At 41.6% G+C, this 14,508-nt stretch overlaps 1 protein-coding gene across 1 annotated transcript in view; it reads left to right on the top strand.

Annotated features, from left to right (window-relative positions):
• LOC137156569 (uncharacterized) overlaps positions 1 to 14,508 on the top strand; it is a 73,864-nt gene that overhangs the window by 7,031 nt on the left and 52,325 nt on the right. The window contains exon 2 of the mRNA XM_067553454.1: positions 5,128 to 5,177. The gene's annotated coding sequence lies outside the window, so the exon portion shown is untranslated. The remainder of the gene's footprint in view (positions 1 to 5,127; positions 5,178 to 14,508) is intronic.

The following is a 14,508-nucleotide window of genomic DNA, read 5'->3' as shown; positions in this document are numbered from 1 at the left end:
AACAGTTTGTTGTACTGTCCTCCAAAGCAGCTAGTTGTGGACACTGTCAGGGACAAGATATTGGGCGAGAGAGCCCCATCAACTGGTCTGATCCAGTTTGGCAAGTCCTAGGTTCCTATTTACTGTGTCATTAGACATGATTCTTAGTGTAAACATACTAAAAATGAAGTCACTCAGTAAATACAATGCTGAAACTCTGTTCAGAGTATGAGACAAATCCATCATGCTGGACAAGTGCACATTATTATAGAACTAGGGGCCAGAGCCTGATCTCAGTTACACCACTATCAATCCAGAGTAACTTCATTAAAATGAAGGGAAATCTATTAGATTCACACGAGGGTTGCAGAGATCAAAATCTTGCCCTAAGCACCTGTCTGCAGCAGAGCACAGAAAGGAAGTATCTAGTTAGGGACTCCATCTGTGCTAAGTTGTAGGATGAGCCATTGAATTATTCTTGCTTTTGTTTCTCACCTCCTTAGTGTTCTGTTATTCTTCTTGCTGTGAATCTTCCATCTGCTGTTTTATAGCCTAAGGTGGCAGATGCAACACATCATAGGGTAGCCAGGCTCATGGTCTATACAAGCTGTCAAAAAAGAGTTAAAGCGATTGGCCTTTGGCACCATAAGATACAGTTTGAGAGGATATGGGATACCTTATTGGCTTCAGAAGTTTTGACTTCCCGAGGTGAAGTACAGAGTTGGCATCATTCAATCTCCACTATGCTCATGGCAATTGGAAGTTTCCTGTTAATAAAAGAGCAACTGTACCATATTCATCTTCAAAAAGCTAGGCATTGGAATTGATTTTTTCCAGATACAGTGATCGTGGCTTGTATTTTGTCTGCTGGAACGTAGGCTTGTTCAGGTTTTGTTTGTATCTGGGAAGGAGCTTGAAAAGTTCTACACCAAACACTGTAAATACAGTATAGGTCTGATTCTCATTTATACTACTGTGTACCCGGTGCATTGCCAGAGTGGTGAAAAGGAGTCAGAGGGTACCTCTACATTGCAATCAGGAGGTGTGATTACAGCATGTGTAGACATACCCAAGCTAGCTTTGATCTAGCTAAATCTAGCTGTCTGCATGTGCTGCAATCATGCTGCCTGATTGCAATGTAGACACACTCTTCATGTAAGTGAGATTTCAGGCCACAGTGTTTATCTATCATCTGCTGATTCTAATAACTGGTGCCTTAAAGAAATTGTTTTTCAGCATTAATGAACACTTTGAAAAGCAGATAAATGGATCCCTCATTCTCAAAGTAACAATATTAAAGAAACACTATCCAGGTTGGTAGGTCCCACGTTTTAACTGCTTGACATTTCAGAGTTTAAGCTAGGATAAAATCCAGTAAATAATCAAAGCTGGGGATCATATTGGGGGTGGGGGAAGTAAGGAAGGGACACATTTGACTTGAATCTTCATAATAAGAATGTCTTGTACCACTCTGGATATTTGGAAAACAATCAGACTGCCTTTAAAGTGTCTCAAGATGGGCATCCAAAATCACCAGACACCTTGAAAAATATGAGCAACACATCTCGAAGAACAACAGTTACTGGTAAGTAACCTTGTTTTATATATCTTAACAAATCAGAAAATTCTTTTTAATCATAACAAATGCAAAACAAGAAAATTGAACTTCTGGGATCTAACGAGCATGGAAGACCCAGAGAAATAATTAAGGGAAAGGGTCTGACACATTGGTTCTTTATTAGTGCAAAAAGGACAAGTAGCAGTATTTAGTTTGCTAAAGCACTTCCAATCCTTGTTGGACAAATAATGGTGCATTGTGGAGGGCCTTATCCCTTCTGTAATATTAAAATGAAAATAAATATATTTGTGGGCTTGTTTAATTTTGTGTCTGACCCTTGTGATCCAAGTTGCGGTGACATCTGTGTTGTCAGTGATGCATCAGGTAAAATTCTCAGACTGCCTAAGAACCAGATCCTATGAAGCCTAACTTGCTTGAAATCCTGGGACTTGGGATCATAAGTCTCACTGACTTTCAGCTAGCCTTCAACTCCTAAGTCCCTTGGGCATTTTGAAATTCTTTCCCACCAGCTCCCCAATTTCTGATCATGCATCACTGCTACTGCTGGTACCTCTGCTTCTTATTTAGATTAGCCACACTTCACGTGTGCCGTGTGCATTGATGGTGAGAGCTGATGACTTTAAAATGATCACAAATCTTCAGGAATGTTGGTGTTCTCAGCAGGAGCTGCTGGGAGCTGAGCACGAGTGAAAACATGGCTGTTTCCTTTAGGTGGTATATGTAGCCTTTGATTAATTTTGACTGAAAATTGCACAGATCATTGATAACAGCTTCTTTACTCAGCAGCCATGTAAATGTATTATGAAGAATGAGATTGGTGGGTCAGATATAAAAACATGAAAACTTTACAGAACTGCCAAATAATTCCAAACATAAGCGTTATGCAGTGTTGTTGTAGCTGTGTCAATCCCAGGATATGAAAGAGACAAGGTGGGTGAGGTAATATCTTTTATTGGACCAGCTTCTGCTGCTGAGAGAGACAGATTTTCAGGCTCCACAGAGCTTGACCTCTAGCACAGTGGTTCTCAACCAGGGGTACATGCGTACCCCTGGGCATACACAGAGGTCTTCCAGGAGCTACATCAACTCACCTAGATATTTGCCTGGTTTTACAACAGGCTACATAAAAAGCGCTAGTGAAGTCAGTACAAACTAAAATTTCATACAGACAGTGACTTGTTTATACTGCTCTATACACTATACACCGAAATGTAAGCAAGTAGTTTTTAAGTGAGGTGAAACTTGGGGGTATGCAAGACAAATCAGACTCCTGAAAGGGGTACCGTTGTCTGGAAAGGCTGAAAGCCACTGCTGTAGTAGATAGAGCATCATAAGTGGTAGGTGGCGACCCAGGCTTCCGCCATCCTGTCACCCCGATGTGCCCCCTAGAGATTGGATATACACCCTGTTTTATATATTCCCCCCTAATACATCCACATGTGTCCTGTGACCATATTTAGATTGCCTCCCAGATCTTGGTCCATGTGTGGCATTCCAGGAAACCAGAAGTGGGGTTCTGATGATGGACATAAACCATTTGGATTAGAACATTGCCCAGTATTTCCAACAAGTCAATGAGGTTAACCTCATGGTTACACATAACAAAAGTCCCCTAGAAATATGTTGTTTCTGTTCTTCTGTGGTTTGCTTGTTTTTTACAAGGTACATATTGCAAAAAGCCCCTGTAACATTATAATCTACGTCAAACACTTATGTTAACTGCTACTTAAACCTCATGCAAACTGTCAGCCCTTACTAGACGTCAGACTTGTTGCAAAGCCTATCTTAAACATTAATCTGAATATTTATGCTTCCCCTACTTGCATTACAGCTGAATAGGTTTCCTTATCAATCTTTTTAGCATTTCTTAGCATGCAAACTATAGCCTGCTTATAAATACATACCTCCCAAGATCAGGTCAAGGAACAAAAGTCAACAGTGCTGAACTCTTAAAAAATCTGGCCGTTAAATGCAGGTCAAATAACACAAGCTATAGAGAATAGAACACTCAAGCTTTCCCTTTTCCACTTCCTTCTAACTTTGTCAGACCAATTCCTTTAACACTGAAATTGTCTTTGCTTGGCCTCAGCCTGGGGGTGACTTGTTTGTTTTGGAAATTTGAACTGCGTGAGCTGTATGTGCTTAAAAAGCAGTCCTTCCCCGTATTATACGACTGTATAGTTCTCCTCTCTGAAATTGTTCTATTACTATGGTCATATGACAATGTTTAAAGTGCCACAGCAAGGTATATGCAGTTTGGGCAGTTGGATCAGAAGTTCCAGATTAGTAGATTTCATTGTTTTGGCAAATGTCATACAGAAAACTACATTCAAAGAGCTCTCTTTGCAAAGGGAGGCACTTGAACTTCAGGACATTCCTGCTCAAATTTAACTTTTCTTCATGTGCACGTCCTACACTGGAGGAAGTGTGCGCTACATCTCTGAATAGGAGCGGTAAAAGCAGTTTATGAATATATAGTCCCCCAGCTCCCCCGGCAGCATTTGTCTGCAGCCGCCAGGGCTGTGGCAATTGCCGCTGGTGAGCTGCACCTTCCCCATAATCCATGCAACCCCAATCCAGGCCTAGTCCATCCCCTGGACCAAGTATTCCCAGCCCATCTCTGGCAGGTGTTGGTCTAACCTGTTCTCAGCCTGAAGCAAATCAGAATGAGTTTACAAACAGTTTATTTCATCTCCTTTGGATAGCTAGTCACAAGTCTCACCCGGTCTGCAGTATAATTGCCCTTTGTTTGTTTAAGCTGGCTCGGTCTCTTTAACGTTAGCTGTGCGATATGTCAGATGGCTTGCTGCCGCTCTCTCAGTGATTTGTGAAGCCAAACATTCTGGTTGTCAGCGCATCACAGAAGTAGCTAAGCTTGGATGCATCAGGAACTGTGATTAAGAATCTCTCTGGTCAGAGTCGTTTGTTTTCATAACAAATGCAATTAATACTTTGTCTTAGTCTGTCACATTGTTAAGACGCAGACTTAAAAAGAAAAAGGTTAGTTGCCACTTCACGGAATACTATTTCACAAGCAAGTTATGAACAAATCTATTTTAAAATGTACCAATAGATTGATCTTGCAGCTTTATATATTTACCAAAGTTAAGATCCCTTCTATTTAATATAACCACTTCCAAGTTTGCTACAGGGTTCCGATCTTCGACTTCCCTATAGGTCATGATCCTGAAATCAGATCCATGATGTTTAGATGCCTGCTCAGCTTTGAAAATGAGTCTCAGTTTACGATCGATCTTACATAGATGCTGATTTTTCTATCTATAATTGGGGAAGTTTATTTAACAAGTGAGGCTCAACTCCCTGTTCAGCCACAATGGGGGGGAAAAGGGCAAGATGTCTAGATGCGCTACTGGGTTCCTTGTAACACACAAGCAAGTAAGCGGAGGGGAAGGGTAACTAACACTGCCTGGTTTTTTTCCCAAAGACGGTTGCAGAAGATGAGATCATCTGTGAGACAATGCCTGGTAAAGGAGTGATTAGAACTTGCAAGTCTTGTTCGAATGCAACATCCTGTTTATACCTTTAGAAACGCTGTCCTGTCTTTCCAGTTCCAGAGAAAACCTGCAGAAAACGATAGACCTGTACAAGTCAAATTCTGGTAAATAGGCCCCACCCTTGACATCTAATCCAAAATGTTCTGTGATCATAAAGCTTCATACAAAAGTGGGTGGAACTTTACTGAAGAGGACAAATGGGCTGGCTTAACACTTGAGAGCTTATTTCAAAATAAATAACGGAGATTTTCTAAGGCACAGATGAGCCTTAAATGCCCAACTCCCATTGAAAGGTAGTGGGAACTGCCTTCAGTGCCTTTAAAAGTCTCCTCTTAAATATCTTCTGTAGAGTGCAGGGAAATGTCTTTTTGAGGAACACAGTTTGATTTTTAACACCTGATTCCCAGCTGAACGCAGCAGGGGATGTGTTTCAGAAAAGCATTTTTTTTCTTTCCGACCTTTCAGCATTGAGTCACCAGGAGGTAACAGTTTCACATCAACTAGGGGATAAAGATCTGTGGCCCCAGCAGAACAAAGGAAAGGTTAGAACAGCAGATGCCTTGTGACGTCCTTTCTTCAGATCTATAAATAGTGGGGCTCTCTAAAAAGGCCAGAAGCACTCTCCTAGGAGTTGCAAAAATACTGGGAGGTCCTGCTCAAGGCACCCAGAACTGTGAGCCACTGCGTTTTCACTCTACCTCAGCCAGGGAGCTTTGAGAACGTTGCTGTTGCTGAGTTATGTATCAGGCCCCTGCCACACCAGCCTGTCTGCCTTGCCAGCAAACTCCTCAGGACTCTGTTACCAGCAAGGCAAAGTTTAGACTGGCAATCCATGAACCTGAGTTCCCTAGAGACGTCTCTCATAGAAATTAGCTTCGCTGCCTCCAAAGAGACAGAGGCTCTGTTAGGTTAGCTGAAGAGTCATACTTCACTTTAATACACAGCACTGAGATGGCTTGGTAATAAAACAATAAGTTTATTAACAAAGACCAGAGATGTAAGTGATATTAAATAAGAGGAAAAGAGGCAGGTGTGGGTACAAACAAATCAAAATGTTTTCTAGTGACAAACTTAAACTTAGAAAGTTGCAATCTGACTAAGCAGATATATATATGTAACAACCCAGAGCAGACTGGAGATGGCTCAAAACAGAGAAGAATCTCAGTGCTGCTGACTGCATTAAATATGTACTTTTCTCTTATAAGTGTGAGAACTGAGTATATATGGTAATATAGGCAACTAATTAAGATGCTTTTAATTAACCAATTTCCCATATCATAGCTCTATAGATGTTGGTTGACTTAGCTAATGTACAGACTTGAGATTTTTTCTACATTTATAAACTTATCGATACAAAATAAATATTATGGTTAAACTTACAGGATAGACAATAAAGATGACTAAGCAATAGAGGTGGGTGGGAAATGGCTTTTCTGTTCCACAAGAATTCTTGAGATGTTGGGGGGGGGGGGGGGGGGAATTTCCCTGTCTCAAATTATGACAAAGTTGCGGTCTTGAATTCCTGCAAACCAATAATCCGGAAAAAAAATTGGATTGGGTCAATAGAAACATTTCATTTCAATAATGTTGCCTTTTGATTTTGACTTTAATTTTGTAATTTATTTTTAGCATAATTTAACTAAAATACCAAAATGATCAGTAGTTGTGAACCAAAAAAGAATGAAACTTTTTGTTTAGAAAATGTCAAAATTGGACTTAAAAAAAAAATTCAAATTGGGAGAAACAGACCCTTAGCTGTGAATAGTTTTGGTTTCAACACATTAGCATTTTCTGATGAAAAGTTCTTCATTAGGAAAATTCCCAGCAAGCTCTCCTAAGCAATAGTACTGTCATGCCTGAGAGGACAGCGTGGGTTAGTGGCTAGGTCACTTTAACAGGAAGACAAGAAAACTAAGTTCTATTCTTGGCTCTGCCACTGACTTACTGTATGACCTTGGGCAAGTTACCTCACCTCTCTGAGCCTCTGTTTCCTCTCCAACCCTTTGTCTGTCAGCTCTTTGTAGGCTGTAAGCTCTTTAGAACAGGGACATCTCTCACTGTTTGTGCTAGGTGCTGTACAGTGGGACCCTAACCTGTGCTGGAGTCTCTGGGTGCCACTGCAGTATTTAATACAAAATATGCAACGTTTATCAAGGACCAATAAGGCAATGAATTATCACAAAAAATCTTGTCACGCAATGGAACTTATTCTAAGCTGTTATGGATATTTAATTTCAATATAAAACCATGGAGCCTTCATATAAACTCTTCATCAATTTGCTAATAAACCTTGATTTCAAAACCAGTTTACAAAATGGGTCAACATTTTGGAAGAAAAAAATCATGAATGTCACCTTTGTCAATGAGATTTCACTTTTTAAATTGTTTTGACCAGCTCTGCTGCTGTCAATTGAATTCAAAATGACCTCACAAGTAGGTATATTCAAAGCTACACCTTTCCATTCACACCCTTCCTAACGCATCACAGACACTAACTCCCAAATATGCAACTAAGTGACTTAAAGCCACCGGAGCTCTAGGCAAGCCCAGATGTTCAGACTTTCCGGGAAGTTTTAAACGTCAGATAATTGAGCCATCACTCAAAAGAAAAGACATGGGCAAGAATCTGCGCTACTTATCAGGTAAAAGGGACATGGAGGTGGATTCTCCAGTTTAGCGCCGCAATTAGTAATGACTGGTTCTTGAGATAAGAGGGGAGTTCTGTTCAGGTCAGGCTTCATTGAAGGTGGTATTTACAGCTGAGTTATTCTTCTGGATGTCATAAGCAGGCCCCATTATGGCTTTTCTACATGGGGGAAAAAGCCAGCAGCTGCTGTTGTGCACTAGCCTGTCTGCACTAACGTCCCATGTGGACACTCTTATTGCGCACTAAGAGTGTCTTTGTGCATGTTAGCGTATTGCACTTTGGAAAAGTGCTAAGCTAAAGCATCTGAGGTCATTTCAGCAATCGCGGTCTCACCTCCCTCTGCAGCCTACTGAGAACTCAATATCAGGACCTTGCTATACTTCCTCTCCATGTGGCATCAGGGCCGCTTCAGTATCCCTACCACATTAAAGAAATCCTGAGCCACTAAGTCATAGTAGAGGTTGAGATTTTCAGAGTAACTATGGCATTTAGCCATGTAACTCCCATTAATTCCAAAGGGAATTGTGTGGCCTTGGAAGAATCAATGGGAGTGAATAGAGAAATACTCACTGTAGCTCTGGGGTGGAAGAGTATTGTGTCACTTTACACAGAAACCCAAAGCCAACGTGTTCAGACTTGGGGGCCAAAAGTTAAGCACCTAAATCCACAGTTAGGTATCTAAATAAAAGCAACCTAATACCTAGAACTGCTGAGTGCTTGCAGGGCCCCTTCACTTAATCAGGAACAGCAGGTGCTTGGCACTTCTGAAGATCAAGCCACTTGTATTTTGCTGTCTAACTGTAGCATCCAAGTCTGTTTTAGCCCAGGTCTTTTCCAGGGTGGGATTTTCATGAGCACTCCATGTTGGCGCGACTCAGTTTCCTTGGTAGTCAGTGGTAAAACTCCTATTGACTTCCTTGGGAGCAGTTAGATAATGCTGAGCACTTTTGAAAACTCCACCCAAGATTTCTAGTTTAAATTTAAAGAAAATAATTACCTCAGACATGTGTTAGGATTAGTTAGCAGGCTGTCTGTTAACACCTGTTGCCTTTCTAATCTCACTGGTCAATAAATCCAAGAAGTTCTTATGCATTTGAAACTGCAAAAGTAACTTTACTTTTGTATCTCTCTCTGTCTCAATGTTTAGGTAAATGTATTGTACGGCATCAAAAGATGTGTGTTCTCTAGTACAAATTGCTAACTAGCCCAGTATGAAAGTTATCAAAGTCATATGGTTAAAACGCTTTTCAGAGAGAGAGAGAGAGAGAGAATGGCAGTCTGGGCAATGGATAATGCACTGAACGTCAGGAGTCAGGGGATCTGGATTCAACTCCCAGCTCTTTCATTGACCTGTTGTGTGATCTTGGGCAAGTCACTTCTCCTCTCCGAGCCTCTGTTTTCCTTTCCCACTCTTTGTCTGTGTTGTCTGTGTAGATTGTCAGCCCTGCAGAGAATGTGACTTACTATATAGGCCTTGTCTACGCTAGGAGAGTTTTGCTGGTACAGTTAAACTGGTGTGAATGCAGTTATAATGGCATAGAAGTGCTTCTATCAATCAGTACAGCCTTGTCTAGATTACAAACAACTTGCTGATAACAGCTATACCGGTGTAATTGTACTGGTACACCCTCCTAGTGAAGATATCGCTTGTGCTGGCAGAAGGGTCCTTTTGCTGGCATAGCTTTTAGTGGTTTCCTGAACAAAATAAGCGATGGGGTCAAAATCACTTTTTTGCCAGCATCATTGTATCTAAACTAGGTCTTTTGCTGGCATAACTATGTCAGTGAGTGTGTATGATTCTTTTACACTCCTAACTGACATAGATCTGCCAGCAAAACTTCTAAGTGTAGACTATAGTTTATGCTAATCCCCCCCAATTGGCATTAGATATGCCAGTTACACTGGTATCACTTCATGTGCATTAGGGCTCTTACTGCTATGCTATCTTGGTAAAAATAAATCATAACTATAACTAGCATAGCTACTTCAGTAAAACATTTACGTGAAGACCAGATGTGCTTGTTCAGTGCCCAGCACAGCTGGGTTTGTATCTTAACTGAGACCTTTGTGCGCTTCTGTAACATACAGAATAGTGAGAGCAAGTCCTACTGGAGTGCTTCAAATACATTGTCTTTACATGCAAACGGTGGATAGATTCAATCACTGAACAATGAGGCAAGCATTTCACGATCTGAGCCGTAGATCGCTTTATTAATCTTTGAACGAAAAGTAAGAAAATGTTACATATTGGACATCCCCTCACCCTCTCAGTATCTACAGCAAAATGAATGCTGGTAAATATTCCAGGGAAGCAGCCTGTCATCTGTGCATGATGTCAGCTGGCGGAATCCTGCCGGAGTGTATCTGCACGCAGCAGGCAACTGGGCAAGCCCATTTGCTGCATGGAAATCATATTTTTTAACCCAATATTCCTTTAAAACTGCAGCAATTACAGGCGGATTCCTTCCTTACTCCGGTTTAGCATGTAATCACAAGCTTAGCTCAGCAACTTTTCTGTCAGCAGTGGTGGCAGGCACAGCAAAATAACAGATTTTCTATAACATAATTTAAAAAGGCTTTTGCTTACCGGTGTCATTGATTGGAGGAAAAGAGGACTTGTATTAAAGGATTTATAAGTGAGTCCTAATCCTGCATGCTGCTCTTTAAATACTCAGGTTTCATTATTTCCCTCTTTGTCGAACAAGATGTTTAATCTCGAGAGACTTTAAAACAATAGTTCAGGAAAATAATCAGTTTGACTGTTTGTTTTCAGATACAGACCAGCATTCCCAATTTGAATGGGATTCTAAAAATATTACTTCCCTTCCAAATAAACAAATTGGGAGCAACATCTCTCTCATTTAACGTGGGCACATTGATTGAATGCTCTGCAGAACGGACAGAGAGAGGATTTGTTATTGAAATAAGTAAAGATGGAGGAGTTACAAGGAGAAAACAAATGAGTGGGAAATGTGGGGAATCAAGTGACTGACATATTGCTGTGCTGCTGTATTTCATAAAGAGGCAGCCACTGGAGGTGCTCCAATGATAGTAATTTTTCCTGAAAAGCAGTTACCTAGTTAATAAAACCTCAAAACCTCCTTATTAAAAGGAGAAACATGAATATTTAAAGTACGTGGCATTATTGAGCTATGTGAGGTCATTACAGATAGACACGGCGAGATCATTGTAAGCTCTGTTCATGTCTTGAAAATGGAATAATCAAGAGAAATTCACTTATGAGTTAAGAGTACTTCAGTGTCTCAAAGATGTATTTTTCTGGTGACTTTTGGGACTTCATCTTTGCTGCCACTGGGGGGGGTCTCATGTAACCCAAAAGATCAAGGAGTGTCACACTTAGAACCTTCAAGCCTGTAAGTTGCCCCATAAACGCAGTTTCTCCTTTTTGTCAGAGGACAGTCTCTCTCTTCCGTATAGTTTTAAAGACTGCAAAGCATCTAGCTCTCAAACATCTAATCATTTGTGTAATCAGAGGAAATGCCCTGCAAGACTACTTGATATGACATAGTGAGCAGCCCTCCTATGAAGACCCAGGCATCAGTTCAGCAAGCTCCTTAAATATACCTAACTTCAAGATGTGAGTAGTTCCACTGAACTCTCATGCTTCGTTATTGGAGGAGCACGTGGCAGTAGCGTGCTGCATTGGGAACAATCCTGAAAGTTGCTCCACTCCTGTACCTCCCATTAACTGATCAGTCCTTCTCAAGACCCAGCTATAAATCAGCTGTTCTTCTTTTGCATTATATATTGATGGGGCCAGTCTAGGAAAACTAGAATGTCTGGACAGGAGGTGAATTCTACCAGAGACAGGGAAATCACCCCAATACTGCCATCCCTGTGGTGACACTGTTTTAACAAGGGGCTCCCCAGAGCCTCTGAGTGTCCCCTCTAGCACCGCCCTGTTCATTTGTGTCTAGCAAGGAAAAGAGATCAATCTAGTCGTGCAAAAAGCGAAACCTTCCTCAGGGCAAATAGAGCTAAAAGTCACCAGCATTTTCTCCATTCAGCTCATATTACTGACCTTATAACACTTCAGCCAAGTATATGGACAAATAAATCTAAGGGAGGCTGCTATGTGTTCTGCTGCTACCAACAGGAAATGCAAAATCCTCCCCAGAGAGAGAAAGATCATTTCATTCTTCTGTAATTTGGGTGACTTTCTTCTATCTGCAGTACTAAACGTACATCAGATGTATTTACTGTGCAGGAGTTTGCCGCAACGACTGAGTTTTTGGAGATATTCAAACCCATTAAGATGCTGCAACCTATTGCAAATGAGTCTTCGGAGGTTAAAAGTCAATTTATCTTGATCTTGCCGTCTCTTCAAAGCAGAGAGAGGAGGGGTAATGAGGACAAATGGGATCTGAGTAACAGTCTATATTCCCTTCTATCCACTGAGTCAATCATGTCACTGGGCTGGCAGAAAGGGGACTGAGTGACAGCGTGGGGAGAAAAGGTACAAGGAAGAAAGTGCCGGCGGTGGCCTGGGCAGAATTTTTAATGGTAAAACAGTAAAGAGACAGCAGCTTATGGACACACTGAGAATAGCACAGACAAGTGACACAAGGTAACTCCCAGCTAAGTGGTGAGATCATGCCGTTGTTGAAAAGTAGCCTGAAAGAGGCAGCAGGACAGATGTTCCAGATGCTTTGCGTAGTTCTGCCAATATAAATGGGCCACTACGCTGACTTAACTACCAGGAGAGGATTGCCTTCGTGCAGGGAAATCCTCTTGTAATCTAGAATCGGCTTAACCACACTTGGCTCACAGTTGCCAGCCCAGTGGGTGTATGGCATGGCTAGGGTGGGGTTACTGGGTCCATGTCAGACCTTCTGTTTCCCCACTAACGCTCTTGTTGCTAGGAGAGTCACCAGCATGATTCATTGTCATAATGGCAACTTTCAAGGTCTGAATAGGAAATTCCACTCACTTCAGCCCCAGTTCCTGCTCCAGAGCCACCAAGCTAGCCAGATGAACAGGAGAAGATCTGGAAGAAGGGCAGAAGAAAGACACCAGGGCAAGTTTCCATCACTCGGGTGAAACCTCAGCAGTGAAACCCCGACAGAGAAGCTGCTCCCAAGCGACTGTTGGGATGTCATTGTATTGCACTCAGGAAGTCACCACATAATGCCTTTTGACAGTGCTTAATTTGTGCCAGGGCTGAGCCCCGGCACCTATCGGGCTTGGCATGCCAGTGATGAATGTAAAAAAATTGCTTGACTCCCAGCACCTCTTTCATTACAAATTAAGCACTATAATAGGCTAACACTCCCTGTTGTTAAAGCCCCCAGGTCAATACAAGTGTTTAGAGATGAGCCATTATTGGCTAACGTAGGCAGCTTCCCTTTTTGAACATCCCATTCTCAGGCGCCTGTCTCTCCCCAGGCATTGTACAGGGAGCCTCGGTGCCTAACTCAAGGTTTGTGGATTCCACTGGGTGGTTAGGTGCCTAGGAGTTAGGCCTTAGTCCCAGATTTTTAAATATATTTAGGCACTTAACTCCCATTAAAATTAATGGGGCCTAAGTGTCTTTAAAAATCTGGCCTTAAGTCTGTAGGTCGGGGCCTGTTTTTTTCTGCTGACCCTAAGATTTCTACAGGAGCCTGTCTACCTACCCAGCATCTGAGCTCTTACTGTCCTTTATGAGGACCAAGCTATTACCTGATCCCTAAGCCCACATCAGCAGGTGCAAGGCAGCTGATTAGTCACAGGAGAAGGTTATGCCAAGCTCCTCTTGAAAGGACAGCCAACCTGTGACCTCCACCAATGGAGCACCAACCACACATCTGTAGCTGCTTTCCTCTGATGGAACCATGAGGGAATGCACTGCTGCAAACACTCTCTGTTTTCTTCATGTAGCTGACCCTGATAGCACGGGGCCACAAAAGGTGAATTAAGCTGTATGTGTTATCGCTCTACAATTTAGAAATAATTTTCTGCCTTTTGGATTCCTTAGCACACATCTCTTCATCAGGCATTCAGGGAGTGGAAATTTCTGGACAAGCTTAGTTCTTGGATCCCATACTAGCTGTGCCACTCCTGAGAAGTTTGTAATTTAGTTGGGATTGTTCTTCTAATGCAAACAATGGAGGCATAGGCACCAACAGCTGTTCTAAAAGAAGAAGTACTAATACCCCTGAGAGATTGTTGGGACAGTCCAACCATGACAAGATTCAAAAGACTTTCCTATTACTGATGCCTCATCACATTCTGGCTGTGCTCATCACTATAACTCACAATGACTTCTTCCCTAGAAAGGAATCACTGGGACAGAAATTCTTGCTAGAGTTCTCTGGAGCACACAACTAAATAACATCTTTGAGTGAGAGCCTCTGCAACCTCTGCAGGAGCATTACTATTTGTGTTATTCATTACAAGTGTTGGAATTGGGAGATCATTAAGAGGCAGCCCCTCATCTGCCTTCCGTCTACAATCTGTCACTTGCTTTCTGGTGCGGGGAGTGGAAAGGAAATGAACAGTTATGTTGCATCCCAAGCTCCAGTTGGCTTTACAGGGTGTGTGATCCAGTCCTGGTTGAAGGGAGCAAAATTTTTCAAATTAAACTTTTTTTCCACAGAAAAAGTGTTTGGCTTTGGACTGAGTGAAACATTGCCATGTTTTTGTATAGAATTCACTAAATTGCTTCAAGAAAAACAATCAAATTGTTTTATTCTGACATTTTGAAAATAAAGATTTTGAATGTGTGATTCAAAACCATTAAAACTTTTACTTTTGTCATTCACTGAAAAACTCAAAAAAGTTTCATT

This window comes from Emydura macquarii, unplaced genomic scaffold, assembly GCF_026122565.2.
Source record: "Emydura macquarii macquarii isolate MOO-44397 ecotype Brisbane River unplaced genomic scaffold, CSIRO-AGI_Emac_v2 contig_1451, whole genome shotgun sequence".
In the NCBI taxonomy this organism is placed as follows: domain Eukaryota; kingdom Metazoa; phylum Chordata; order Testudines; family Chelidae; genus Emydura; species Emydura macquarii.
The sequence above is the reverse complement of the archived record's forward strand: the minus strand, read 5'-3'. Positions and strand labels throughout refer to the sequence as shown.